The sequence below is a fragment of the Canis lupus genome, chromosome 25 (assembly GCF_048164855.1).
Source record: "Canis lupus baileyi chromosome 25, mCanLup2.hap1, whole genome shotgun sequence".
NCBI classification, from domain to species: domain Eukaryota; kingdom Metazoa; phylum Chordata; class Mammalia; order Carnivora; family Canidae; genus Canis; species Canis lupus.
Genome location: NC_132862.1, coordinates 29157284 through 29180230, shown reverse-complemented (window position 1 = coordinate 29180230; position 22947 = coordinate 29157284). Strand labels below are relative to the sequence as shown.

At 34.4% G+C, this 22947-nt stretch overlaps 1 protein-coding gene across 8 annotated transcripts in view; it reads left to right on the top strand.

Moving 5' to 3' along the window:
• Nucleotides 1-17208: 17208 nt before the first annotated feature.
• Nucleotides 17209-22947, top strand: part of PIK3C2G (phosphatidylinositol-4-phosphate 3-kinase catalytic subunit type 2 gamma) — a 368003-nt gene continuing 362264 nt past the window's right edge. For 2 of the 8 annotated variants that reach the window (XR_012017650.1, XR_012017649.1), the window contains exon 1: nucleotides 18457-18498. The gene's annotated coding sequence lies outside the window, so the exon portion shown is untranslated. Of the gene's footprint in view, nucleotides 17331-18071; nucleotides 18499-22947 lie in introns of those variants that run through there. The other 6 variants (XM_072798829.1, XM_072798826.1, XM_072798827.1 and 3 more) reach the window with 5 other exon arrangements.

The following is a 22947-nucleotide window of genomic DNA, read 5'->3' as shown; positions in this document are numbered from 1 at the left end:
TCAAACAAAGCACGAGGACATGCAATTTTAGTGTAGCAATTGATAAGATAAAATAAAGGGTGAACAAAAATCCTTTCACACTGTTGTAGCGAATCATTAAACATGTAATAAGCTTCTAAGGTCACCCTGTTTGCATTTCTAATGGAGACAGAAACAAAACTTAGAGAAGAAAATATAAGGTGAGTCATACTAACATGCAGTGTGTTACGAAATATTTAATCACAAAAATGCCTAAATAATTATAAAAATTATTAGTTTATAAGTGGAGTTTGAATTCCCATAAGAAAAATTTTCTTCAAAATTGTCTTCAATGTGCATTTTTAAAAAATAATTCTGGGGGGGACCTGGGTGGCTCAGTGGTTAAGCATCTGCCTTTGGCTCAGGTCATGATCCCAGGGTCCTGGAATCGAGTCCTGCATCGGGCTTCCCGCAGGGAGTCTACTTCTTCCTCTGCCTATGTCTCTGTCTTTTTGTGTTTCTCATGAATAAATAAATAAAATCCTTTAAAAAAAAACTCTGGGACAGTTGTTCTGGATAACAATTATTGAGAGAATAGAGTAAAGCAAAAACACTTCGTATAATCATTTAACTGTTGAAGGTCTTGGTTTGAAATTCTTCTTTTAGAGATGAGACTGCAAAACCCAGAAAGGTTAAATGATATGGTCAAGGTCAGTATTTGCCTTCCACTTGTGCCAAAAAACAAATTCAAAATAAAAATAAAAAAGAGGTAAAATAGAAATGTTAGAAACACAGAGATAACTGCACATTTTAGCCACATGTAGAGTGTGCAGTCACAGAACAATTAGTTAGAAAGAGCTCTAAACTTTCAAGAAACCAGTGTCAAGATAATAAAGTCTTCATTACAGACACTTTGGATTTTTTCAGTTTCTACTTTATGAAACTAGCTTTCATTTTTAATGCATATACCCATTTCCCATGGTTCTGCATTTTAAAATAGAATTTCAAATTCAGAAATTCTAAACATAATAGTGGACTTTACACTGAATGTGATATTTTAATACTACCTGAAGGACACTCATAAGCTCATTAATGTATTAAATATCCTGAATATATTTATGTACTAGATATTTCATAAATAACAGAAATATTTAAGAGATTATGTATGACTGAATCCCTGTGTTGAGTTAATGTTTAAAAAAGAAGGATTAATGTTCAGTAGGAGAGAACAAAGTGACAATTATAGCTCAAGGTACAGTGTGATAATAACTATGAGACACAAAGGCTCTATTAAAGATTCAGCATAAAAATAATGATAAAAGAGTATTAGCTGTCAAAGTGGTCTTGGTAAATTAAAGATACAGAATCAAGCAAAATCAATTTATCTGCCAAAGAAAATGTGTGGAATAAAAGAACTTTTCCCCAAAATTGTATACTATATAATAAAGTAGAAAACTAACTGCCAGTCAATAGAGATAACAAGATACTCAAAAGTTAATAACAAAGCCTAAAAAAATAAAATACAATAAACTGAAAATAATTCCAATACAATTGACTCTGGTCAAACATTTAGTAGATAGACATTTTAGATTGTAATATGTTAGGCAGTATAACAAATTGGAATTTTCAAAGTTTTTAGTGGATCAATAAAAGGGCCTTTTAAAAAAAGAGAATTTGATGGCCACAACTTTGTGTTACTTTAGTGGAGTTCTGGGCTTATCTGAAACATGATTTCTGGGTCTCTGAGAAGCACCTTTCTCCAGGTGGTATTTCTAAGCTCAGGTCCTTATTTTCTCTGATATATTACATTATCTTTCTATAAGTGATTTTAAAGCAAATTAAAGTGTTATCCAAATCAGTAAATTATTAAGACTCCTAGTCATTATTTGATGAGGTACATCTTTAGCACTGCTATAATGCTATCAGTTGCTTGGAACTGTAGAGAATAACTAAGGAGAAGACACAGTCCTGTCCTCAGGATAATTACAGTACATATATAGCAATAAACATTAATTTTAAAAGACAATTCAGGAATAATGCACGACAATAAGGAGTTAAATACAAAGTATGTATCATAGATAATACATAATATTGATGGCATCTGGGAAGGAAAACAGCACAAGCTCCTTTATTAATTTGACAAACTTGATTATTACAGGATTCCTGTTGAGGTCAAAGATTTGGATGAGATTCTCTGATTTTTCTATGTGTACTCAGGCAAGTCCTATAGTCCTGTAGTTCTTCTGGTTCTCAATTTTTCAACTATAAATGGGATGTATTTTTATTTGCCCAGTCTGTTTATTTTAAGATTTATTTATCTGAGAGAGAAAAAGTAAGCACAAGCGCAGGGCAGAGGGATAGATGGAAAGGGAGAGAGTCTTAGGCAAACTCTGTGCTGAGGCTGTACCCCAATGAAGGGTCCAATCTCATGACTCTGAAATCAGGGTTTGAGCTGAAATGAAGAGTTGGATGGTCAACTGATTGTGCCACTCAGTTGCCCTTGCCCAGTCTTTTTAACAGAATTGTTGTGAGGGTCGAATGATAAAGATGAGAAATGAATAGTGTAATAAGAAATTAAATGGGCATCTGCATTTTAAGATATTTAAAGTGGAGGCTTGTGATCCAAAAACTTGAGTAAACACTTATGGAAAAAGAAAAAAAAGACATATTCTACAATGTAACAGTTCAATGGGAGTTTTTTTTTAAGATTTCATTATTTATTCATGAGAGACAGAGAGACACGCAGAGACACAGGCAGAGGGAGAAACAGGCTCCCTGTGAGGAACCCAATGTGGGACTCGATCCCAGAACCCCGGGATCATGACCTGAGCTGAAGGCAGAAGCTCAACCGCTGAGCCACCTAGGTGCCCCAATGGGAGTATTTCTTACTCAAAAACCATGCTGCTTTATTCTTTATGTTTTGTTTATTTCCAATGAATTCCCATTTTAACTCAAAGGTAAATTTTACACTTTTGATGTTAAGTAATATAATTAAATATTGAAAAGAAGCTTATTTCATAGGGAAAGATTTCCTTACATTTCAATATTATATCAGAAAATTGTTAAGGTAGGTCTTAATACTTGTGCAGCATTCTCTTACATCATTGCTATATAAAGCAGGGTCTAATTTGATCATTTACCATCAGCCATATGACTGTCATGAAGATTGGAGTTCTCTGATGTTCAGAACTAGAACATCCTCTCCCCATAGGCTGACTTGTATAGAAATTCAAATTACAATTGTTTGCTTTGCAGACTCTGGAGCAGAAAAACAGGAATTTTTTAATTTGAACATTTAATGGCAATGGACTAAGAGGATGAGATTCATTTATTTTTATGTTGGAGATCATCTATCCCCAAATTTCCCAAATCGTATTATAATAGGCTGATAAAGAAAAATGATCTGTTGTGTAAAACAATGTGTATTCAACAAATTCTAAAAGTGTGCTTTCTCATTACAAGACTTCTCATAGCTTTTAACACCCCAGTGTTCATTCTTGATGTCTCAGAGGGAAATCCAATAAGCCTTATTTCCCAAATAGATCTTTTTAATTTGGCATTGGATGGGAGCTGAACATCTGATTTCTCCCAGAACTAGAATCCAAGAAAACCAGGCTTAGACCACATAATTATAATACTCAAAAGGCTCCAGTTTCCCCTCCCAAGATGTGTGGACATCTCTTTTGTGGTATGCCCAACATCTAAGGGGAAGGGAGCCAACACTGTCAAAATCAGTGAGATTCAAATTAGTGAGAAGTGGTGGGAAGCAGAAAATAATACTGCTTAATATATGTCCCTCAGAATTTAATGAATCAAGGAGATAAAGTATTTAAATAATACACCAACATAAATATATATTTATATTTTATAGTTATTTGGAGAGATAAGAACACAGTGTAGATGCAAACCTTTTACAGCATGATGAAATACACTTTGCTTAAAAAGAAAAGAGAAAGAGAGGAGAGGGGAGGGAAAGGCAGGGCAGGAGAGGAGAGTAGAGGGCAGGGGAGAGGAGGGGAAGAGAGGAGAGATTAAATTCCTGTACTATAAACTATGGAAGTGGTACCTGAGAGACGCCAAGGGCACCTGAGAATGGTGTAGACACAGAAGCAGATGTGAGATAGAAAGAAAGACCAAATCTTGATGATAGTACTGAATTCTTAGATCTGGCAGTAGTCTGAAGTCAACTATAGTTCTTAATTTTTAAATGATGTAAACTTGTTTAAATTATATAAATTATATAAACTCTCCCCCTCCCCAAAACCAACTGGCAACCAAAATGAGCTTTACTGATTCACTTGGATGATATCTGGATAGGTTCCTTCAACTTTCATTTCATAGCTGCTTTTTATATGTTTCTATTACTGACCAATCACCCTTAAAATTGTCATGTTCTTTATATATATATATATGTCAAGGTCACATATTATACATAAAGATAATACTTTGGGGCATGTTTTGCTCCTATCCTACATCTCTTTGAGGTGATTTATTTTATCTCTGCTCTGACCAACTTTGTACTGGTTTTAAATTTATTTCTCAAGGGAGTTTGTTTTATTCATAAGTTCTCATTTTTTTTTCCACCCATACTATGTGCAGGGCATAATTGTGAACTCAGTGAAATAGTTCCAAACCACCTTCTTTTATGTAAATCTCTCTGATCTAATAGGGTGCTTTTTGTTATTAGGACATTATCAAATATTCTCTGTATCCTAAGCACACAAAACAGTATCCAGCACATCAGAGGCTTGAAGGTTGTTGGATTTCTTCCTAGATAAAGTAATTAATCTGCAATTTTCTCTCGCTATGACTTTCACCCTGCTTGAGCTGCACATGTACTGAAAAATTTGGTCTGCCTCTCTCTTTCTCACTCCTTGCCAAAAAAAAAAAAATATATATATATATATATGTATATATATACATATATGTATATATATATATATACATATATATATTCTTAAGGTGACTGAGATTTTTAGAAAATAAATATGATAAAATTGTTAATGATTATATAGTATTACTTTTTTTACCTGCTGATGGTAATTTCCTATTGAATAAGAACAATTACTCTAAAAAAATGAGTATCTAATAGTGAAATTTAAAGAGAGTTTGAGACTATCAAGCCTGTTCACCAATTTAAATGATATCAATAAAGTAATTATCTTTCCATCTTTCCCTTAAAATTGGTATTATTCTTGTTCATCATTTTTTTCCTACTTCCAGTATAGGTGTTTTTATCTTTATTGTGATTATTGTAGGCCTTAAATAATGAGTAAGCTTCATCTCATAAATAAACTCTATTCTGTTGGAAGTGTTTGAAGCAAAATATTATATATACTGTTTCCTGGATTAGAAAGAAATAGTGTCAAGATCAATTAGTGGTGTCTGTCATGGGGAGGAATAGTTGTTCACGTACAATAAATTTGCTCCTCCAAATAAGCCAAATGTTTGCATGATACCATTAAGGTTATTTGACTAGACTGTATATCTACAATTTTAATGTGACCAGATTTAGAAATTAAAACAGGGATTAATTTTTTTAATCCTCAGGGGCACCTGAGTGGCTCAGTCGGTTAAGCCTCTGACTCTTGGTTTCAGCTTAGCTCATGATTTCAGGGTTCTGGGATGAGCCCCACAGGACCAGCACCAGGCTCCCTGCTCAGCATGGAGTCTTCTTGTCTCCCTCTGTCTCTGTCCCTCCCCCTGCTCATTCTCTCTCTCTAAAATAAACAGATAAATCTTTTTAAAAAATGTTTTTGACACTTCACCTAATTTTTTTATTAAAAAAGTAAAACCTTAGAAATATCAATAGTTCCTTTAAAAATCTTTTGATTGAAGTTAAAATATTGGTTTTTGGAGGTCACAAATGTGGGATGTCCTGGACTTAAATCTGAATTCTAGCTAATGATAAGTTTAACTAACTTAACGTAGTCAGAATTAGTCAGGGAAAAAAGGCTATCTCATGTCTGATGGCAAACGAAATGTATATTCACTAATTAGGCTTAGAATATATTATTAACTAGCACTTCTAAGGCTTAGTATGTCCTTAATTGTGTTAACCATAGTATTCCATATTGCTATGTACTATTACTAGGTATAGGGAAGCAAAAGAACTTTGTATTTTGGTTTTATCAAAGGGAAAAAGTAAAATTGACAAATTTATTCCGAATACAGCAGTCAATAAATCCTGCAATTATTCTGCATTTTCCACATATTGGTGTCTTCCTTATCTTCAATCTACCAACGGGGGAGGTGGGGAATATCATATTTGCTTGAAAGCAGCATATATTTCTCACGAGGCATAATTTTTCTAAGTACCAAGTCCTACATCTGGCACAATCACAATGAGCGGTTTCTTGATATTTAGAGAAGCACTTCATTTCCAGAAGGTGGCACTCTAGAATAGTTGGGAATCCAGGTTTACTTCCATCTAAAACAGCAGAAGTGCTTTCATTAACATTCAGTTAACCAAAATTCTGGAGACACAGAGTGTGTACTCAAACCAAATAAATGACCAGCTGTCTTTTATCTGATAGCATTTAAAACTAAATATTTTTCTATGTCTCTGACCTGGCTTATTGTCTGGAAAAACTAGAAACACAACAGTGTAGATATTGCAGCATTAAAATAAAACAGACAAAAATATAATAAGACATGTTAGAAAAGTAGGCCAGTTTTACAGAAGACTATACCAGCTTCTGTTTTGACTTTCAATAAAGCTCATTTATAAATGTATTTGAACAACATTTGATGCCACAGAATTGTATTATACATAGCCACTACATTTGCAAAATCAGATAATTATGGAAATTTGTAACTTATCAGCAATTATTCAAAAATATAGCTGAAATTATAAAACCTTGGTTTGTAATAAGCATATGGAAAAGCTGAAAAAGAAGTACAAAGTAAGGTGAGATATAAAAATAATTTCTTCTAAAAAAAAAAAAGACTTTCTTCTTTAGAGAAGAGAGGAGAATTCTGTTAATTACTGAATTTTCTAAGCAGAATTTTTAGAGATCTTTGCCTAGTGAAAAAGTATGTGGCATTATGGAGGTAATAGAGTTTGGCTACAGTAAACTGATCCATTACTATGAGGGACAAATTGGGAACATTTGTTATACTGCTGAGGTAGTGAATAGTTTCAGCACACTTATTTATTTCTACTGGCAGTAAGAATTTATTCGGTGGACAAAATCACATTATATTTAGAATGTTAAAGTCCATTTACACCTTCAACTAATAATTTTCTGAAATAATTGGAAGTTTTAGTCATAATCATTTAGGTCCTGACAGCTATTTGTCTTGACTATTATTGTTTACCAGTAGTTATGTTATATAAACCATAAATGGGTCTCTAATATACTGTAAGTATGTGACAATAGTACAGGCTGCCTAAAGCATATTTGAAATATATCGGGTAAAGTGTATTTAGTGTACCACTTCTATCACAAATGCATCAATAAGTATCATTCTTACTTTTGTGGAACTTTAAGGTGCTCCATAGTCTAAAATACCTGTTGGGGTGAAGAATAATAACCAATTTACATATTGAATACTTATGCAGTTATATTAAATCTGTTTTTCTTGAAAAATACAGCAAAAATGTTTTATCCAAAACATTTACTCCAAAATTAATTTAATCCCAGAATGGATTATTCAAAAGTAATCGTCCTTTGGCCTTGGTTAAATTATAACCTCTCTGCAGCCTCAATTCACAATGCATTATAGAGATATATATACCATATCCACTTATAGGGATTTGGGGGGATGATTGCAAATCAAATCAGTAATTTATCATTAAGGGAAGAAGAATGAGCATATCAAAACTACATGTGACATGGGCAATTTTAATATTTCTACTAACAGTCCATCCCTGAATATAATAAACTCTCATCAATTATTTTAAAATATGCAAAATAAGTTTATTTTTCCTCAAATTTTTGTTAAAATAGAGTTTAGAGTTGTTCCCAGTTAAAAAGCTATCAAACAACTCTTTCAAATATTAACATTTAGAATTAAGTAGACCAAATATTTGGATTTAATCACTGTTTCCAGTTCTCAAGCAAATATTAACCAAGATAGGATGTCCAAAAAAATGTAAGTAAAAATTAACCTGATTATGGGGCTTTCAGTTCTGACAGAAATGAGTAATGTTTACCAGATTTATAATTCTGCTGCAAATAACTACAAAACTGGACAAAATTGGAAAACAGAGAACTCAGGGTTGTGATCAATGAAAGAAAGCAAATACGGAAAATGAGCTCTATTTTCATCCTGGCTTTCTGCTAGGGATCACTTTCCAATTTAAGAAGTAGAGCTTAAACACAGAACAGCAATATCCCTGAGGAGAAGAAACAAAGATTGGAGTTCTGCGCCACCAAAGTACACCTGTTATTTGCAGGGAAGAGTACCAGAAAATGGCAGCGGGGCAGAGAACTCTACAAATCTTGGGAAGAATCATCTTGAGTCTTTGTGCAAATTCTAAGCTGGGCACGTAGAGAGACAATCTGCACAGGTATGACACACTGTTCCCTAGAGCAATAAACCCAAAAGAGAATCTGGGCATGGCAGTACTAGAAAAATGTTATAGACCTCACCAGCCAGAAGGAAGAGACTGTGTTGAACACCCTAGCAATTAAGTCAAAACTCCAGAATTGTCAGGGCTTAGTGCAACACTGGACTATCCCTGTTCTGTAATCGAATTCAAAATGATAAGGTTGAAACACCAGTAAAGTCACTTGCCTGCCAGAGCAAAATTAAAGACCCTCCACCATCTTCTGAATCCAGAGGATCCTATAAAGGTGGGAGAAATCAGTGGTGATAGAATTTAAGACAGTAAATGTTCCTGGGATGAGAGAGGGGGTTGTTTTGGAAGGGGTTTGATGCAACTTTCCCTGGGATGGTAGAAATGTCCCATACTTTGACAGAGCTCTGAGTCAGGCCCATGGATTTTTTCCAAACATCAAACTGTGTACTTAAGATCTATACATTTCGCTGTATGTAAATTATGTCTCAAAAAAGAAAGATTACATTCAAACAAGATAACAGAAAAAAAGAGGGGGTTATAGTTTAAAAAGTTGTGCTAAAATTTTTATGGAATGGAAGAGGAATTTCCTTCCTTACTGCATTAATTTTGGCTCTAAAGAACAACAAGATGAATAAAGGAATAAATGTCAATTATATTTTTCAAACGTTTTAAAACAAATGTATGTGGTTAGTAGAAATAATACAATAAGGGTGTGGAAATACAAAAAGGTGCAGAATAAGGATCAAGATTTATTGACAATAAATTCTTAAAATAAGTATATTGGTGCTTGTTATGTTCAAAAAGCAAGAGAATACGAATAAAACACAGGATAGTAAAAATGCACATGCACACATTATAATACAAAGCAGAAAGTAATAAATGTCTCAAAAGTAAATTGAGATAAAGAACAATGCAATTTTAGAAGAACAAAAGATGTTAAGAATGGTTTTATCTGGGTAACTTAAACCCAGAAAGGTGAAAACAGACTCCAAGGACCTGTTGCCAGGGACTCTGGACCTCACAGCTTTGGTGCAATGATATCCTTGAAGGCCTAAAAGTATTCACATATTTCCCAAATGTCCAAAATACAATTCCAGTATGATTATCACTATCCCTTATGTTCAAATTCTAACTATCTATGGTAAGGTAAAATATAATCATTAGTAAATAACATGAGCCAAAACCAATCTGGTGACTACAACTAACTTCCTTTCACTTTCAAGAGAACAGTCAGCCAAATATTTTCTTCTGATCTCCACTCCATGGGCTTCATATTTCAAGTTTGCTCTCACCCTGGACACTCGATTAGTCATAAGGCAGTGAGGATTTTCTCAGGTTCCTCCAAAGAGACAAAAATGAGCAAGAGAAAAAAAGATGCATATAGTCCTTAGATTTGAGAAACAAGAAATTTGCTTTAATAAGCAAATTTGGGATAAAGGAGGAATACACATTTAGTTTTGCTTTTATTTTGTTGATAATGTGGAAGAATTTACTCATGTTTTATAGTGAGAAGAAAAGTCTGTATTCCTATTTTAAAATCAATCCTGTGTTTCTTTTTGTGCACTTTGTATTCTGAACATTAATTTTACATACACCTAACGATCTAAGAGTTTTTCAATTGTTATTGCTTTAATTTGTTTTATTTTTCCAGGATGGAAATTAGAATTAATTAGAAATTAGAATTACTTTAATGATCACTGGCATCATTACTCAATGAATTAATTTTTATAGAAAATAATTATTTGAGAACAATTATATTTTTATTATAAATTTGTGGAATATCAATATTTTGCACTATTCTTACTTGAAACATGCACCCAGCCTGGAATAGTCAGTTTTAATATTTGATTTAATTTTTGTGAGTAATGCCAGCAAAATTTTAAGAAAAATATACATTTGAATTAATGTATAGTAGTTAATGTAGTTTTAATTTAAACTCTGCAGCAAAGATATCCAAAATATAGCAGTGTTTGGCAGGATAGAATTTTCTCTTTCATGCTTTCTCTCTCTTCTTTATAACTAAGGTAAGAATAAGAACCAGCAATTCAGGGGGTCCTGGCTGGCTCAGTCAGTTAAAGTCAGTTTTGACTCTTGGTTTTGGCTCAGGTCATGATCTCAGGGTTGTTTGACAGAACCCAGAGTTGGGCTTCTTGCTCAGCATGGCATCTGTTTGAGATTCTCTTTCTCTCTCCCTCTTCCTCTGCCATTCCCCCACTTTCTCTCTCTAAACAAATAAAATCTTAAACACACACACACACACACACACAAAACCAGCAATTCAGTTTTACCATACTCAGAACAATGTGGCTACTGTACTCATCACCATCTCCCAGTGGCACAGGTATGTATGTGCATGTGTGTGTGTGAGAGAGAGAGGGAGAGGGGGGGGGGAGAGAGAGAGGGGGGGGGAGAGAGAGAGAGGAGAAAGAGAGAGGCAGGGTGAGGGATTACAGAAAGGAGAATGCATATACAATCCTTTTCTGAAGGGCACAACTGAGGGGTGCCTGGGTGGCTCAGCGGTTGAGCATCTGCCTTTGGCTCAGGTTGTGATCCTGGGGTCCTGGGAAGCTGCAGGAAGCTTGCTTCTCCCTCTGTCTATGTCTCTGCCTCTCTGTGTATCTCATGAATAAATAAATTAAATCCTAAAAAAAAAAAAAAAAAAAAAGGAAGGGCACAACTGGAAGAATCACACATCACTTCTTTTCACATTTCACTGAGGAGAACTAGTAACTTGCCCACATCTCATTAAAAGGGGGGCTGGGAAATGTGGCCTTTCAGTGGGTGGCCAATACTAGAAGGAGGGAAAAGGATACAACTTTCAGCCTGCCACCAAATTTCCAGGTCTACACGTCATTTCACATATCTATTCCCTCTACACACATGTACATGTGTACCCAATATTATAAAGTCTCATTCAAAAAAACAGAAGAGTACAGTGTTAGAGGTACAGCTGCCTTCTAAAACAATGAAGGTTAGGAAAAGCATAACCGTCACTTTTCAAAGCAATAATCAAATCCTATTGGATAAGAATTTCAAACAATCCCTTGTCTGGCAGTAAACTGATTAGAATAATTCCTGATTATATTATCTGGGAGAAATTCTTTCACCCCTTGTCATTTATATCATTCCTGTTATTTTACTACAGGGTATTTGTCCATTATTTTCTATTGTCATAGGGACTGGTGTTCTTGTAACCATCCTGATTTATATGGATTATCCTGGTGTAATATTGAATGAATTCTTTGTTCTAAATGTGTCCCTTTCATTCTCAAAAGTCTTTGAGTACCCTATAATTATCTCTTTACAAGAGAACTGGATGCTATTCCATCGGAGACTGCATACATTTTGTGGGCTATATTTTGCAAAGCCACTTTGGGAGGCTTCTGGAGTTGCTTTAAAGGTCAAACACACACTGGCTTTTACAAATCAATACAGTCCCCAAAAAATCTTAGTATGCTTTTGGTCTAGTGACTGACCGTCAGATCCACAGGCAAATAACCACAACCAAGGATCTAATCTAGACAAGGTTTCTATGCTTGCAGGCTACTTTCTTATATTTACTGGTTTCTTTGCTCAGCACATTTCTGCTTTCCTTCAATTTAACGGTGTCTACTTTGAAACTATCTGAAAATATTAGTTTAGGTAGGAAAGCATCACCCTTAATCCAACCTTTGAAACTAGAAGGACTCAATTAACCAAGAATTTTAATGTGGGTATTTGAGGACACCAGAGGCCTATTTACTGTTAAAGCAGCTTCTTTAAAAATCACTTCTTATAACCAGCCCAAGTACATCTTGTCACAAACTTTGCACAACAAGAAACAGCCAACATATCTAAACATTCTATGTTTTTTTTTCCCCAGTGGTCTGAGTTCTTCCAAACAGTTCACAAGTTACATTTTCCTTTCAGCAAGTAGTTTACCTCTTTTAAGGATGACAAGTGACAGTTTTACCAAATGTTGTATCATGGTGTCATTGGGATCACTTGTTTTCCAGCCTGCAACATCTGTGCTCTTGCTTCTCACTGTTAGAGCAAAGCATCATTATTTTTTGTGTGGTAGAGCTTCATGGATAGTAACCAGGTTATATTTTATTTAAGATTAAGATGCCATTAAAAAGAGACTAAAATCCAGAATTTTAAACAAGATAGATGTACATCTCGTAAAATAATTCAGAGCAAACTACCATTCTCGACATGTAACTTCTATCTCTCCTCATAGAACGAGTTTGGAAGTATTCCATCCCTTTCTATCTTTTGTAACAGCTTTAGTAGAATAGGTATTGTTTCTTCTTTAAACGTTTGATAGAATTCCTCTGGGAAGCCTTCTGGCCCTGGACTTTTGTGTCTTCAGGGGAGTTGTTCAACCTTTGCTTTTACACAGTCTTCAGTAAATGGGAAAGGTGTCATAATATTGCATGCTGTATCCTTTGAAGGGTAAGAACCAGAAATATCAAATCTAGCGTTTGTTGAAATTCCACTTTCTAGAACGTAGATACATGGTCATACCTTTCGGTAGGGGAGGCTGAGAAAGGCAGTTTTTAATTGAATAGATATGTTGGGATCCCTGGGTGGCGCAGCGGTTTGGCGCCTGCCTTTGGCCCGGGGCACGATCCTGGAGACCTGGGATCGAATCCCACGTCGGGCTCCCGGTGCATGGAGCCTGCTTCTCCCTCTGCCTGTGTCTCTGCATCTCTGTCTCTCTCTCTGTGTGACTATCATGAATAAATAAATAAAATCTTAAAAAAAAAAATTGAATAGATATGTGACCAGTCGAAACTATATTATGGAAAGAGAGTAAGGACAGATATGGGGCAACATCTCATAGTCTGACATGCTACTATGTTATTCAGGAACAAATATAGATATCTAAAGCAGGAAAGAAAAACATAATTCAGAGAATACAATGCTTTCAAAAATGGTGAGAGGAAGAACCAATGTTGTGGGCTCTAAACTGGAAAAAGACGACTCCAGAACAGACATATCCAGAAATTGAGGCCACCACTGGAACTGCTGAGTACAAACATTCCACTTTATTTTTTTTTTTCTGTTTTTTTTTTTTTTTTTTTTTTTCTGTTTAAACATTCCACTTTAAAAGCAATCCCATAAACAGAAAGCCAGGAATTAGCTGTCACCAATACTTTTGCCACCGCTGCCTCCAAACACCCAGGGAAGTGAGGAATGGACAGTGGAGTATTGCTTTAGAAACCATGATTTTGCTTGGCAGCAGAAAGGAAAATTCAATGGTACACGAATATTCTTTGCTTTCACCTTTTAAAATGTGTTTGAATACATTTTATTGGTAGAACCTATTTCTCATCCTGACTCCTGGCTGCAGGGTACATGGGAAGTGTCACTTTAAGTTTTTCAGAATCTGCAGTCAGACATATACAGAAGGGAAAAGGTTGGAATGGAGTTTAATGAACCGATCCACAGCATTCGCTAATGCTACTGATGAACAATGGGCACCCCAGCAGAGCAAGTATTATTAAAATACTGTTTTATTTCAACTGAATACTCTCTAATGAACCTTTCATTTGTGTTTATTCTTTAGTAGTTGAATAATCCTTTAGAATAAAATTATTGGATTAATTTCAAAAAGAAGGTAAAAAAAAACATAGTTTGAATGAGGTTTGGAAATGTCAATATCAATTTCTTGCTCCTTTATACTAGACTTTAAACAAATACTATTTCTGAAGGTCTGAAAGTTTTATCTTTACAGAGACTTCATACTCTATTGATACACTTTTTCCTTACCCCCAGACTACAGTGAATGAAAGAACAAACACTTTACTTTTCATATAGCAGCAATGCAACTAGCACTTCATTTCAAAATGACTTGATCAAGACATAGCCTTTCTTTGTCAGTTTCCTAATATTTGAAGTAGGAATATATAAGTAATTTTATCACATCTGCAACTGCCATCATTTGTTTTTTCTTTTTCTTTTGTTTTTATTGAAGCTCAATTTGCCAACATAAAGTATAACACCCAGTGCTTATCCATCAAGTGCCCTCCTCAGTGCCCTTCACCCAGTTCATTTGTTTTTCAGTGAGGTACTAACTGAGTTAAAATCACCATAGTAGGCAACAGAACTGGGGGGAGGAAATGTAAGCTCCAAGATAGCAGGGGTCTTTGTCAGTCTTATTTATCAGACTATACCCGGAACTAAGCAGGTGCTAGGCACCCAGGAGATACTCTATCAGAATTCTTGACTTAATAAGTGAGGTCCTATTTTCAAAAGGAGTTATGCAAATAATATTAAGAGGAATGAGGAAGAGGGAAATTGCTAAGCATATATGAAACATGCACGTTGTCAGTCTCAAGGTTGTGAACTATAATGCTCTGTATTAAAATTTCAAGACTACTGTTAAACTCTCTTATTGTTAAAATTAGGGTTGAAGAATCTTTGCCAGGTTTGAGGCAAGACTACAGGCTGACTAGCAAGGAACCTATCTTGGAATGTGTTTCCTAAAAATGAAGGCATTTAAAACATTAAAAAATTAAAATGAAAGCATTTGAATAAATAAATTTATTTTAAAGTGGGAGAAATAAATATATGTGAAAAAATTTTATATGTACTTGGACATCAATTTCTTAATGCCTTGAGCAGGAAAGTTTTAGGAGTCTATCCGCCAAGACACTTAAAACTCTTGTTTCCAACACTTTTTAACTTTGCATTTTATAATAAAAAGCACAGACAAGATAACCTCAAGTAATATTAACAAACATGGGGATCCCTGGGTGGCGCAGCGGTTCGGCGCCTGCCTTTGGCCCAGGGCGCGATCCTGGAGACCCGGGATCGAGTCCCACGTCGGGCTCCCGGTGCATGGAGCCTGCTTCTCCCTCTGCCTATGTCTCTGCCTCTCTCTCTCTGTGTGACTATCATAAATGAATAAAAATTAAAAAAAAATATTAACAAACACATAGGAAATGGAAGAAACTGATACTGTAAAGATTGCCTTTTTCCCAAAAGGAAAAATTTCAGCAATGAAGGTTGATCATTTTGTCTTAAATGCTTTGCCTGAAATATGAGTATACTACTCAGTAAGAAACATAGTTTAACCTGTTTAAGTAGTAGGCCCAGAACAAAACCATGAAAAAGCGAATCACAGAAATAGCACAATTGTCCATCTGATTTTATTTTTAATTAAAAGTTCTACTGAAATAAGTAAGCATACATGTTAAGTAAGGAAACAGATGGTCGTATTGAAGGGTGTTCAAAGAAAACAAAGTACAAGGTACAGTTCAGTACCTATTCTTGTTAACAAACAATGACTATCAAACCGCACAAAGAAAACAAAGTACAAGGTACAGTTCGGTACCTATTCTTGTTAACAAACAATGACTATCAAACCGCACTAACCTTATTCTTTCAGTTCCACCAAGATTAGATTGTTACTTTTCGAAATAGTTCAGCTCTCTCAGCTTCTCCCCAAATGTACATGAGTCTACCATACATAGGTTAAGAGATTTGTAGGTGCAAAAATGCCCAATTTTTCAAGGGAGTATTTTTTTTTTAATGAGTGGCTCATTTTAGGAATTAATGTAAAGTAGTATAATGTTTTAAAATAGATCATTACATGTAAAGCTGTTTTTAAACCCCTCTCCCTCTCCAGAGTCTCAAAGTTAAGAATTGCAACCTAGGTTATGATTAAAATATAAAGGTACAACAATTTTCACCTTCCATTTCCAAGCGAAGCTTCCACTTTGTCTTAATCTCTCACACCTGTGTTGCTCTGTAAGGAAAGGAGTATGAAGAAAGGAGATACATTTTGAAGTTTTCATAATATAAATATCTTTCCATAAGCAGCATTGAAAGTAAATTAAATTCTCAATTTTCTGCTCTCCATTCTCCCATCCAAGAAATCTAGTCTTAAATATATATATATATGTATACTATATATCATATATAATATAATATTGTGTGTATGTGTATATATAAATATATAATTAAAAGAAAGGAAAAAAAAGTGCAGATCCTATGATATATTTTGGTAACAAAAAAGTGACCCAACATATTTTTGGTTGCTGAAACTTTCTCTAATAAAGCAAGCATGCTTCTGGCTGAACCTAGTTCCTGGATCCAATTAGATAATTTTATGGGCTGCTGCAAAATTTCCACTCATTGCTTATTTTCAACAGTAGTATACCAAAATGAGAACAACAAACTACTCACATCCATTTTCTTATTAGCCTTCTAAATATTCCTTTTATTTGTTTCTTTGAAATATGATTAGATAATAAGAAATATTTTAAAAATTGAAATTTACTATGGTCCTGAGGTTGAGAAAACAAAATTGACATTTTCCTAACCTTAAAAAAAAAGAACATATTAAATCCTAATTAAATAAAGAAAATAACTTGATAGTCAAACTCACAGAATGGCTAGAGGAGCATGTTCAAGGGTTCACTTCTGCTTCTGCAAATAGAAACCACTTGTTCCCCATCCCCATCCACTCCCTCGTTCAAATGCAGAATAATATGAGCAAAAACGGGGAGGAGAAATATGCTCACCTTACCCAATTTTTCCAAAAATATATTTTGTTTGCATATTGCTGTTCAGTATCATTTGGCACAAATTCTGTTTAGCACAGAGAAGCTAATTCATTGCTAAATTTTGTGCTTAAATCCTGTATTCATTATGTAAACTCCTTTTTTCCATATAGCCCTCCAGGGTTTGATGAAAAATAGATTCCTAAACAAGTCAAACCTGCCAAACAGGAATAAAAGCTTTCCGTGGAAGCATAATGTTCCCTTGAAATAGAAGTGTTTTAGCTTGTACGAACATACTTCACTCTTAAAAAGAAATGAGATCATGTTTCATTTCAGGAAGATGCATGCTTCAGGTAAGACATTGAAACAAGTAAACTTCCTGGGCTTAACCAAATACATTGAAGAGTATTTGAATTCAAAAGTATTGTTGAGGCAAAGTAGCTTCTTAATTATATTATAAAACTTAAATGGCAGAAGAGTTTAAAACCTAAGTCTATAAATATTCTCCAGAAGAACTGATGATGCCTTATCTCCGCTCTCCCTCTTTCCCACCCTCTCTTCATCAGACCTCATAGATAGCAAATCCTTTATGGCATTTCCTAACTGCTCACTTTTATGTCTGTCAGAGTCTTGCGCCAATTTCATTCATGCCTGCTGGTTGATTTTTTTCTTTGTGCGCATTTCGTTTGGTATCTTGAAGATAGTGCTAGTAGTCTATAGACTGCGTGCTGGTGATGACTCCAAAAGGAAATTCTTATTAAAGGAAGGGTGGATACTCTTAACACATGGGCTTCAAACTGACCGGAGTCCCTGCTGGAGAAAAGCAGCTGTTTTCTTTCTATCACCTCATGCTGGGCTCCTGCCCTGTCTTGTCTGCCTGCCTCTGTACTGGCAGCTCACTGCAGGCTAATGGGAACCCATCTGTGTCCCAATCACCCCCTTACTTTCTTACCTGGCAAACAAATAGATTTCTGGTATTTAGGATTAAAGATAGAAATGATATGCCCTACTTTAAAAAAGTAGTTATGGTACATAACTTGTGTCTAGTGTCAAACTTTTAAAATACATTATCTAATGTCCTACTGTGTATCAGGTAACAGCAGAAAGATTAAAGAACTCAAGTCACTTACGTTACGAATAACGTCACCTGGGTCATTAGTAATGTCATGAAGAGCTGAGATTTGAATCCAGGTTTTCTTATTCCAACTTCAGGGCTCTTTCCATGACATGCTACTTGTATTCCATATATGTCTACTTGCTATCTGGGCCACAGAGAAAGGAAGGCTGTGAATTGAGCATAAGGAAATAGTACCAGGACTGAGCTGGCGAACAAGTTGGCTGCATCAGCTTCTGTGTAAAAGAATCACATTAAGCAGATGAGTTAACTGATTCATTGAATGAACAAGCTCATATGTTGCCAGTGTCAGCCTCCAGGCCATGATTTCACTTTTTTTTTCTTTTCTTTTTTTTTTTTTTCTCTCTGAGCTGGGATCATTTTCGCCGCGAGGAAGCCCTCTTCAAGTAAGCAAACAGCAGACTATAATTCTCTTGGAGCTTAGACAGAAAAGTTGATACAATAGTCATTTCCTATCTAGAAATAAATTGCATTGGATGTCTAACTAAATTATTACTTTCTTTTCCAAATTTATGATCTGATAAAATAATATACAGATAATCATTGCAAAAAATGAATCTTTATAATTATTTAGGCGTAAATCTGTTTTAATTGTTATTAGCTCTTACCAATAGTCTTTTAATGATACAATTGCTCCATTTTAAAATTATTAGTTATTTCTCTGTTAGATGGAATATTTTCAAAATTATTTTCTCTACAAGAATAAGGGTGATGTGTATCCTTGAACTTCTAACGTATACATACATTTCTTTTCTCGACTTTATTTTGTATTTCTAAATATTTTCCATTTAGAAATGCTTTGAAGTTGAAAATTGATGAGTTATTTTGTAAATTATCTTCTTTTTATTGATATTTAACTAAATACTGGGGTCGGAAAGAAGAGTCTGTGAAATACTGACTTTGAATTATGTTAAAAGTCACAGAATATATGATCAATTTCCATAAGCAATGCTTGTCCTTGAAAAGAATGTATAATTCCATTAATTAAATGCAATATTCTACATATGTCCATTACATCAAGCTTGTTATTTTTTCAAATCTTCTATATGTCTAATGATATTTTATCTAATTGATCTATAAATCATGTGAAATTTCTATGCAATCTTTTCATTATGAAGGTACATTTTTTTCAGTTTCTCTTGTAGCACTATAATGTGTAACGGAATGAATTCTGAAGGAATCACTTTCAGTACATACATATCTCAGATACCTACAAGGTGAATTTAATCTTTTAGATCTATAAAGTGCTCCTTTTTTTCTCCAGACGTGTTTTTTGCAGGTAGCTTGTTTGGTTTGTTTTTAACATAATGACACCAGTTTTCTGGTTGTTATTACTGTTTGCCTGGGATATCTTTTCCTGTCCTTTTCATTTTAAGCAAATCTTTATCCTTGCATATCTAGTACGTCTCAAGTACACCTGATGGGCTTTTTTTCTTTTCAACACAACATCACAATCTAGAGATTTTACATAATATATTCAGACCATTTAAGTTTATGTGCTTCTGATAAACTTTTTCATTTCTACCATTTCAGAGAATGCTTATATTTTTACAACTTTCGGTATTTTCCTGACACCATTGGACCTTCTTCCAAATTGATCAAGGGTTGTTGTTGTTACTGCTTTCACTTCCTTCTTCCTGCTGTAGAAAGATACATTTTCCGTTATCTTAGTGGTTACATCTAAAAATTTAACATGCATTCCTGAAATGTCTAAAGTTATCTTATATCTGTGCTTCTTCCTAAAAAACACAAATAACTTTTAAAATTTGGATCACCCAACCCCAATTTACATAGTCATGTGGTCTAATATTTAATTATATCTAATTTATTTTGATCTCCAAATTAGCAATTATTATTGTTTATACAGCCAATGCTAGTTTAGAATTATCTACATATTTACTATAATTTTACTCACCATTTCTTTAGTGAGAACATGTTTTCATCTTGTTCTACTTCTTGAAAGACAGTTTTGCTGAATATTGATTGTCTTATGTTCCTCAATTGACTTTTTTCACAATCATTGTTTGCTCCCTCTTTTGTTATGATATTTTTGCTTAGGTCTTATTCTGATTACCTTCTTATAACTGTGCATCTTTGAATAGGAGTGATTCTTTCTAAGACAGCTCCTTTTTGAAAGACTGTATAGGAAGGAAACCAGGAAAATTATCTACATGAGCATACAGCCTGGATTCAGATCTGTTTTTCCAGACATTTTCTCATCTACACTCTACCTTTTGAGTAAATATTCTCCGAGACAGAAAGACATCTACCTACCTCACGGGGAAGGCCAGAATGCATAGTCAGATGGGCCAAGACAAGGTATTTGTTTTCAGCTAATTGAAACCAATGTCATACTTTTATTCTCCTCTACCTTTCGAGACTAATAGCCTGTTCTCTAAAAGCATACATGGGATGTTTGCACACTTTGATTACTCAGCAATGTTTTTCTTCAATTCTTTGAAGAATTCTCTTCCTTAGAATCTTCATGATGATGTTCTTCTCCCACAGTATTGAAGTCATTCTATAAGCAGCAGATTGGTTATTTATTCATTGTGTGTTTGTGTGCATGTGTGCATGTCCATATGTTTGCTTATACACATGCATGGCTATGTATTCAGTCTTTAAGAAGAAAATGTTTATCCAGAGAAATTAGTGATATGTGTATTTTCTTTTCATCTGTACTCTGATCAATTAGGCTCTAACTGAATCCCTTTAGATGTGCCCTATTTTCTAGTTCCTAATGAGCTTTCAATTTATTCAAACACTAAGGAACTAAAAATAACTACACACACCCATACCTAGTTTTAGATTATCTGAACACATTATTACACACACACATGCATGCACACATGCATACACACACACTTTTTTTTTAAGATTTAATTTTTTTATTCAGGAGAGACAGAGGGAGAGAGGCAGAGACATACGCAGAGAGAGGAGCAAGGTCAATGCAGGGAGCCCAATGCGGGACTCGATCCTGGGACTCCAGGATCATGCCCTGGGCCGAAGGCAGGCGCCCAACTGCTGAGCCACGCAGGCATCCCCACACACACTCTTGAACACGTACATCCTGAGAAAAAAAACTGCTGTCAGGATGTTTTTAATCTTTTTTTTCAAACTTACAGTGATTTTCTACAAGAACACTGTATGCTCTTTGATGTAATTCCTCAGTATTAGCCACCCCCTACTACTACTACTTTATAGCTCATTATTTTCACTTGGTTGGAGTTTGAAAATTGAAGAAGGGAAAAGAACTCTCTTTTTGTGACATGCATATAACATTGCAAATTACTTTCTTAGTTCATTCTCAAGAATTTCAGCACCATAAAATAAAGACCATGGTCTTATCTCTATTCCAGGCCTTATCTCCAGTGTCTATCACAGTGACTGGCATAGAATAGGTGTTCAATATACTTTCATTTTGTGAATAGAAGACATAAACACTGATTGCCTCCAAGAGCAGAATTCACACAGCACAGGCATAATTTTTTTTTTTTTTTCAGGCATAATTTTTTTTCTGATCTTAAAGACAGTACAGGATAGAGGCCTTCCCCATGTCTTTCAAACAACTTATCTTAATTTTCATTTTTACTACTGGCCTTTTTGGTGGTAAAGTTATTCACTTTAGTAAATTGCCATTTTATTATTTGTACTAATTTTCATGAATTTATGTCAATTTCCAATTACTTTGCCAACCATATTTTTTTGCTATTTCAAATCGTTTTAAACTTTTACTTGAAAAAAAAAATAAACTTTTACTTGAGAGTTACCAAATAGTTTTCTATTGCTAAATATAACAAATGAAGAATACATATACTAGTCCTTAAAATCATAAAACCATAAGTTGAGTCCAAAATTAAAAATGAAGACTAAAAACCTTTCTGATACGTATTTTAAAATTATAGTACTTGAAAAAAATAAAATAAATTATAGTACTTGGCTTTCTAATCTTTATACAATACTGTGTAATTATTTTTTAACCTCATACTTATAGTTTATTTTACTACCAATCAATAATTTCTTATAATACTAATTTTCTGAAAGATGATATCAAAATCACTGGCATCAATAGTGGGGTTATTCAGTTGATCTCTTAAAATATAGTAATCTTTTTTTTAATTGTAAGAGTTGATTCCAACTCTTCCATTTCCTAGCTATATGAGCTCTAAAGATGCTTACATGCTTTGTGCCTTAATTTCCTTTAAAATGAAGAAATTGATGATGTCTATTTGATGGACCTTCATGAGGCTTAAATTTTGTATTAGTATTAAATAAGTTAAAAACAGAATGCATTTAGAATACTGCTTTACATATTCTAAATTAGCACTCAATAAATGTTTGCAATGATTGTAATTACTAAATTATATTTTTAAGCGGCATTTTCCAGAATATATTCTGACAGACAATCTTCCAAAAAATATTAATGAGCATAGTTAGAAGGGGTATGGCCATGTCTAGGTTTTCATTATCCTGTCTATCTATCCAGAACATAGAGTTAGGTTCATGGTCCAGTCTGAACTAATCCTAGTACTTCACTCTCTGCCTACCACTGACCCCAGTGATTTACCCAAAGATGTGCATATGAGCGAAGCCAGGTCAACCGGATTCCTGCTCTAAGTTTTCAAACTGATGTCATATACTATGCAGGAAAAGCATGTTTCCCAAAAGTCTCTATCCATATTTCCCTTCCTGAAAAAAAGTCCATTTCGCTGTGGAAAATACAGAAGCTAGTGAATTAGAGAGAAAGAACTTCAAGAAAGAGAAAGAGAGGCTTAGTTGTGGCAGTGTTCATGTTCCTAGTTCACATCATATTCTTTTGGATTTTCTGCCACTTG